The 8,624-nt window shown below is 38.0% G+C and overlaps 1 pseudogene; it reads left to right on the forward strand.

Annotated features, from left to right (window-relative positions):
- Positions 1–7,412: 7,412 nt before the first annotated feature.
- On the forward strand, positions 7,413–7,908 carry LOC116258814 (cysteine proteinase inhibitor 1-like; annotated as a pseudogene).
- Positions 7,909–8,624: the final 716 nt, after the last annotated feature.

Genomic DNA, 8,624 nt, shown 5'->3' on the forward strand with positions numbered 1-8,624 from the left:
GCTCGAGCTCGAATATAGCTCGACTATCCTGCCTCGAACTTGACTCGATAGTCATTTATCAAGCTCGACTCGATTAAGCTCGATAAGCTCGTTTAAAGTCTACTCATCCTTACTTGTTGAGCTCGAGCTCGTTTAAGGCTCGATAAACTCGTTTGGTACTCATCCTTATCGAGCTCGATTAAGGCTCGATTAACTTGTTACCAAGGAAATCAAATTATCTCATTAATGTTTATCCGCATAATTATTTTTTGCGTATGATTTCCTGAAAAAACTTCAACTTAAAAAAATAATAATAATCAGAGGTCCTATTTGAGTTGACAAAATTAAACATTATATGGGTTGGGAGTCAGATCTTATGAACATTATATATTTTCCTTTTGGTGCTTTGTTGTGAGAGTAGGTTTAACATAAGAGATACCAACATAAGAAATTAAGAATAAGTTCTACGCATCAATATCAAAGTCATCTGCAGTGATTGGTGAAATAATGGAACTAACACTCTTACGGGAAAGCTTTCCGACTCTACCATGCAACCATTTACAGTTTATAAGTTTATAAGAACTCCCCTGTCTGCATAATGGTGAGGGTCTGGAGAAAGATCCCATGTACAATCATCAAAGCCTTCATGGCAGAAATGGGGATTGACTTCATTTAACAGTTCATCATTTTGACCACAGCTTCTCAAAGCGTCCAATGCTTCCAAATACATGGGTCGACGAAGAACAAGTGAATTTTCTTTCATATACTGAAGAGTTTGAATCAGAACAAACATTTCCCTTGCTATTGAACACTTATGGACAAGAATATTGCAAGTAACCTTGTCAAAGTAAAAGTAAAAAGTACAAGTTGTAGTATTTTAGTAGATAACTAAAATGCCAATATGCATACTAACACTTCCGTGTTCCCTTTCCTCTTTGCCTTCTCTTCCTCACTCAGAGAGATGAGTTAAATAGTAGCATTAATGAGTTTCACAGACATCAATAGTAAAACAATTCAACCCCAGCCAGTACCTTGATGGTCATCCCTGCAATTTCAAGTTTGCTGTTAGACACTGAGCTGCTTTTGCATGTTCCAATTGGGCAAACTATTAAAGAAAAGAATAAGTCTCATTTCCACAACATGCATATGTATCCTTTCAACTAACCCATTTTGTTCTGGTGTGTACGGGCAGGAAATTCGATGGAAAATACCATGCTCCACAAGAAAACTTTTGAATTGAGTGCTGATAAACTCTCCTCCATTATCTGGTTGGAGAATTTTAATTTTTTCTTGTAACTGATTTTCAACAATACATTTGAAATCAACAAATCGTTTGAACACATCACACTTATACTTGAGATGAAATAGCCAAACAAAACGAGAGTAGTCATCTACCAAAAGCATATAATAGTTGAAATTTTCCCTTGACTCACATGGAGATGGACCCCAGACATCAACATGGAGGAGCTCTAAAGGACAAATCGACTTGTGCAAGGCTGATTTGAACAACAATTTGTGAGCTTTTCCAATAAGACATCCTTCACAGATTTCATCTTCTTTATTTGAAAGTTGAATAAAATCTTTAGAATGGAGAATTCCGATCGACCTTTTATTTGTGTGTCCCAAGCGTTGGTGTCACATATCAAACGATGCAGGTCGTTGACTTTTGTCTGCTAGTAGTACTTGCTTGTTTGATGGCCTGATCTCATACAGTGTTGCCCGTGTTATCAACCCTTGTGCCAGTACTTCGCCTGTTTGAAAATCCTTCACATAGAATCCAAAAGGAGTGAATTCTAAAGAACAATTGTTCTGTAAAGTGAATTGACTTACGGACAGTAAATTTTTTTTAATTTGGGCTGCATGAAGCACTCGAGGAAGTTTAAAATTTCGACCATTAGATTGTATGACCATATTCCCAACATAAAAAATTGGAATCGAGGAACCATTGCCTACGATTATACCTCCTTCGCCTCCCTGGTAGGTTTGTTTCCGGTCATTTGAGAATCATCCATAGTCACATGATTTGTGGTTCCAGTGTTTGGGTACCATGCTTCTGTTTGGGTACCATGCTTCGTCTTTGGCTTCTTCAAGTGTAATGGCAGAAAATGCTTTAGGAATGTCCCAACAATGTCTTGCAGTGTGTCCTTTTCTCCCGCAGTATTGACATTCGACAATTGGTTTTGCTTTATTTTGACCTCCATTGTTGTTAGAATCAGTGTTGGAAGGATTAGAATTGTTTGGTCGTCCATGATATGGAAAGCGACCTCCTCTTCTTCCATGATAATTAGCTCTACCTCGTCCCCTATAAGTCATAAAGGCAACCTGTGTATTTTCAAATGTATAGGAGAATCTGAATTCTCTTTTCTTGGTTCAGCAGCAAATCATATAGACCATTGAAAGTGAACCTTTTAATGGTGGTATTGGTAGTGACAGAAGTGACTAAGCTTTCATACTCTTATGGAAGCCCATTCAATGTAATTTAAACTAAATCTGGTGTCGATATTGGATGCCCAGCAGCAGCGAGAGTATTGGCAAGAGATTTCACATGGTCTAAGTAAGAAACCAGGTGCCACTATCTTTTTTTGTAAAGTTAAATTCCTTCTTGAGCATCATGATATGGAGAGGAGTGTGCGTACCATAAGACCTTTCCAATTCGACCCAAGCTTCGTGGGCTGTTTCAACTTAAAGAATTTGTCCAATAACTTGTTTGGAAACAGTCGCCATGATCCAGCTTAGGGCAAGCTGATCTGAGCGATGCCAGGATTCATGTTGGATTTGCTTCAATCCGGTTGTTGACTGTTTCGATGTATTCCGGTGGGGCAGACATTGACCCATCTACCTATTTCATGAGTCCTTGGAAGCGCATTACAGTTTGGATCTGACCTCTACAAAAGAGATAGTTGTCTTTGTTTAGCTTGATAGAGACCAAGCTAGAGGCAACATTCGATATTGCAGCAGCAAGAGATGTCAGGGATGAGTAACAAAAAATAGAGCCATTGGTTTTCAGCGGAAGGATGACTGCTGGTGTCGCAACGCTGTTCCTGATAATGGTTGGGACAGAAGCAGAAAATCCCAAAACAAAAGAATGATTTCGAAATGAATCACCCTGATGGTAGCAGGGGAAAAAAAAGGGCAGAAATAGGGGATACTTAAAAAAACAAACGATTCCAGATTTGATAGCGCCGGTGAGTTTTGTTACCGCACACAGTAAAAAAAACATAGTAGAATAGAAGGTCAGCTTACAGGCGGACCTTCAAAAATTGAGCGCTTCCTCCAGAAATCTCCAAAGGATCTGAAATTTTTGCAGGAACAATCTCCAGACACCTGGAAATCTGATGAACTCCTGCTCAATGGTTGCAGTGGCCGGATTTGACAACGCCGGTAGTTTTTGTCGTCGTGAACAATAGGTGTTTCTCCTGTTTAGAGATATTTGACACAAGTCTGGCATGATTGGTGCGTTCTCAGCAATATGACAGATTTAGGCATAAATCAGACGAAAGCAAATGAAAATTGCAGATAATGAAAAAGAGGAAACAACGCAAGCACTCATTAGATATATGACTATGATAGCATATTAGAATCAAAGCAAAGATGGAAGAAAGACCTCACTTTCACACTCTTGACGTGTGGTGTGAGTGTCTATTTGTATTGACACATGTCAATGTTACATTTTACAGTTGTCCATGGGAGATGTTATATAGTTAAGATAGGCTTGCTATATACAATATAAAACAGTAAATGGAGGATCTTCATGTAACTGCAGATTTAGTATCCCTGTGATTGCACATTGGAGAAGCTGGTTGTTGAATGTAAGCTGGTGTCTCATTTATAACGGTTGAAGGATAATTCTTAACAGCCGGAACCAACTACAGACTGCATATCGAGGCCCTCAAAGCAGGGTATGTCAGGCACTACAAGGCTCCTGTGTATGAGAAGCCACGGAAGGACGTCAAGTCCTTGACATCGTTTGAATCTGTTTTCGCCTGATTAAGCAATGCTTGCTTGCTGCTGCCATCTCCTGTGTTGAACCTCTCCATTCATTCTGTTCATAGCTCATGATAAAGTTGTATGGAACTCTCCTAGAACCCCATGGTCTCTCCGTCGTTGTATGTTTCTCTGTTCGTCTAAGTTCTGTTTCTAGTCACAATCCATTCTTTGGTGTTCATGTAATAAAGCCGTTTGGCATTGTTTAATTGATGTCCTGAAATTGTTGTTTGTAGTTGTTCAAATTAATTAAATTCTGTTGCGTGCATGTCATGGATCACATTAAAATTCAAGTACAACATCGCATTGGAATTGGAATTAAATAAATTTTTGATCGGATTGAGATTCTAAATATCCTATATCCAATATCCAATATCAATGCAGTTTAACATTTTGTAATGTGGTTTGGATTCCATTTAAAAATCGAATTCTAATTGGGTTTGGATATTAATTATCCAGGAAAAATATCTGCGTTGACTGTGTCTCTACGTCCTTTTCTATATTGTTTATTTCTGAAAAACGTGATCACCACAAAATGAATTTAATGGAAAATATGAATTTTGCTTCAGCAAGAGTACAATTTGAGTGTCTATATATACGTATATAAGAAGGCACCCAAATGTTGTTGGATGGTATAAGAATAAAAATGTGTCGCCTAAATCTTCTGCTAAGTTTTTTTTAATGCTATTTACATCAATGGTTTATTGTATTTTTTGAAGTCATAATCTTTGGCAACACTTACACATTGAACTCTTTTACAAATTTGTGTCATAAAATTCATAAAATAATGCATATCCATGGCATCTGATAACACATTGTTCCATGAAACTGCCCTATTTTGTAGGTCGAATGCATTGAACGGTATTGTTGCCAACAGCCTCTAAGCTGCCCGCCATATATTTTTGAATGATAAAATAATTAGAACATGTTGCTAAAAATAAACTTTAACAGTGTGGGTATTAGCAACAACTTAATTTGTAGTCATCCTTTATGGTGTTTTAGAGCCATCTAGGTGCATCTGACAACCGGCAAACTGTAGTTTTCATATTCTTATATAGAAGACTTCTATGTTGTATGTTAAAATTTGAAAATGTGTCTAAAAATATCACGAACCATTAATATATCTTAAACAGTGGCTAATATTTATATAACATCGATAGATTTTTAAATTTAGACATTTGACAGCGTCTAGTACACAACATTACATGATTGCATATATATATATATATATATATATATACATCCAACCATAGGCGTAGTTGGCTGACTTCAATTTTCCTATAGCGAAACAAAATTTTAAAAAAATAAACATCCTACTATAGAAGTAGAAGTAGCTGGCTGATTTCAATTTTACTATATACTACGTTGTGGCGTCATCATACCTCGCATAATGAAGTCTGGCTCCCTTTCCTGCACAGGCTGCACCCCTCACTGGCAGGGGCTGGCCTGCCCGGCTGCCCCCTTCCACTCGCTAGCGGGCTGGCCTGACCCCTTCCACTCGCTAGCAGGCTGCCAGAATGGGGTGCTCGTCCCTCCCAAAAAAGGTTTGCAGCAATGTCAATTTCTTTTTGGTGGAGAGGACGTTACCTCCCTACAGTGGCGTGAATGATGCCTGCCGTCCCTTGAGAGTTTCACCGGCACTGCAGAAGGGAGGCGACAATCTCTCACTGCATTAACTTTTTTAAAAAGGTGAAGCTCCCAACCAAAAAGATAGAAACTAAGCCAACTTTATGCTTTTGTGACAATTTCTAGTGAAATTTTTTTGATGTCAGTAAAACTCTAACCAACGTTGAACAAATAGAAAAACTTGGCAAGGAGATTGGGGAACCGGCCTTTTTTATCTTGTATCCATCCAAAAACGACAAAGAACACATGAACTAGTCGAAAAAATGTGGTAACTGTTAGTGGGAAGAAGAAGAAAGAGAAAAGAAAAAAAAAAAAAAAAGAAATGAGAAGAATGGTTAGGGCAGAGTCAACAAGTCAACGAAGCCTTTACTGACGTCTGGCGATGGGAGAAGTCGGTAAAGGCCCTACTAAAAAACGTCAGTAAATTGGTGTAGTACTTTTACCCACGTCCAGAGCATGTTTGCGAAACAGCCATTAGCAACATCCGAAGGTTACGTGCTGATAAAAGTTGAGTTATTTGGTAAAATCAATAGTTTTTGGAAGTGATTCGGTGCTTTTCCTGCAAAAGTTCATGCTTTTAAGATGGCTTTGAGTTGGTAGAGTCTATATTATCCAACCTCTAATCAGATTCTTGGAGATTCAACCCGAAGTTAATCACCTTCTTTGTTTAGTTGAATGTAGTTTTTCTTAGTTTTGACTTCATTTTTCGTCATTAGTTTGAGTTCCTCTTCTTATGGTATCGTGTTTGATTGTCTTAACTAGTGTTTGCACATCTTAAGTTTTGGGTCTATAGGTTTGGGTTGCCACAGTTGGCTGAAATCTGGCCTTAATTAGTATTTCCCAGCGAGTTTGAGATTGATTGGAGCAATAATAGTTTAATTTTATTACCTTTTTTTTCCCTCAATAATCCATTCCCGGATTTCCAGCCAGAACTCACTGACTCCAGTTAAATGATTATTTGATGTGTCGTTTCACTTCGTATTGCAATGAGAAAACCCAATTTTAAGAGTGAAATTTATTGAGTTTAAAGCTATAAATCTCCAATCAATTTTATCTCTATTTTCTGTAATATGTGTCCTTTGAGTCTCGATATGTTGATGTGGATTTAGTTCACACTTATCTTTCGATAAAATATCAATATTTCTGCACACCAGGAGTCATCATTTTTTCATTTATTGAAAGAAAGAAGCATTTTTTCTATTCCATATGTGCATATTCTTCGACATATAAGATTATATATTCATGAGAAGCAATAGCAACGAAACAAAGTCTGACACGTTATGGGATCACCGCGTACGGCCAAGAGTTTGTTCAAATTAACAAAGAAAGAATGCTGAAGATTGAGCAAATGAAACCAGAGGATCTATGTTAGGGAGTCCACATTATATTGTTTTCTCAAAGTCTTGGGGCGGGCAATTTGTAATTGATATTTCGTGGAAGTAGACGGGGCAAATTTGCGTTTTCTTCAAAATTAAATCCTAAATTGGTTGGGTTGCAGACAGAGACAAAGAAAAGCAGCATTTACTGTATGGAGTAGTATTAAATAAAAAACTGGAAGAAAGAATGAATGGATTATTGTTAAAATGCAGAGGAAGGATGGAAGAAAGGTTGACCACTTAACGCATTTCAATTCTGTGGTATTTGGTCTCCTGAACAACGGCGAAGGCTGAAAATTGTGGGAGAGGAAGCTGAGGGGTCAAACGCTCCTTCTAGTTGCATTCTTATTCTCCAGACGCATGCTTTGGCATCCCAACGTGCCAAATTACCCCTTTAAATATGAGCTCAGGCAGCTTTCTCAAGACGTCGTTGGTCGTTGGCTGATATCTTGACTCATTTCAACATTTCTCCGTTCTTTCCTACGTAGATCCGATCCCTTCTCAATTCCCTGTCCTAATGGATTCTTTCAATTCCTCTGCGACCTTGTTCGGCGGTTTCCAGCCAATCCCGGACGTGAAGAACAACAATGATGTGCAGGAGCTGGGTAAGTTTGCAGTGGCAGAGTACAAGGCAGAGTACAAGAAGGAGCACCCAGGAGAAGCAGCTCTACTGTTCGCAGAGGTGGTGGAGGCTCAGAGCCAGGTGGTGGCCGGAACCAACTACAAACTGCTGATCAAGGCCCTGGAAGCGGGGTATCTTAGGCACTACAAGGCTCTTTGTGTATGAGAAGCCATGGGAGCACGTCAAGACCCTGACATCGTTTGAATCTGTTTTCCCCTCATTAAGCAATGCTTGCTTGCTGCTGCCATCTTCTATGTTGAACCTCTGCATTCATTCCGTTCATAGCTCATGATAAAGTTCTATGGAACGCTCCTAGAACCCCATGGTCTGTCGTTGCAATGTTTCTCTGTTCGTCTAACTTCTGCTTCTAGTCACAATCGGTTCTTTGGTGATATTGTAATAAACTGTTTGGCATTGTTTAAGTATGTCGTCCCATTGAAATTGGATTTAAATAAATATTTGATCGGATTTAGAATCTAAATATCCTATATCCAATATCAATACAGTTTGACATATTGTAATGTGGTTTGGATTCATTTTAAAAATCGGATTATAAATGGGTTTTTATAGTGAATTCTGATTTGGATATGGTATAAATTTTTCTTCATTTATGTCTCAATCTAGATATGTGAATATCCAAAGAAACAAATAGTAAAGGTATATCTGATTCGAATCTAATCCATTGGCATCCCTGAGAATGAACCAAGTTTTCTCTAAAATCGAGCTAGCCTTGTAAGCACTGACACAATCCCATAAATTTTAACATGTAGCATGGATTTTAAATCCTTGATCATTAGTTTGTTTAAAATGAAGATCTTCCAAAAAACACCTTTTTAAGCCTCTTGAAACTAAAATCTGAGGCTATCAAAAACAGCCTATAAGTTGTGGCTTCACCATAAATCATTAGTACCACTTTGTTGCATGATCTGTCTAGTGACTGCTGTTTATATATATATATATATATATATATATATATATATATATATATATCCTCTTGAGATCCTAATCAAAATTTTTTTAACCTTTTGGGAGCCATT

The sequence above is a fragment of the Nymphaea colorata genome, chromosome 8, assembly GCF_008831285.2.
Source record: "Nymphaea colorata isolate Beijing-Zhang1983 chromosome 8, ASM883128v2, whole genome shotgun sequence".
NCBI lineage: Eukaryota > Viridiplantae > Streptophyta > Magnoliopsida > Nymphaeales > Nymphaeaceae > Nymphaea > Nymphaea colorata.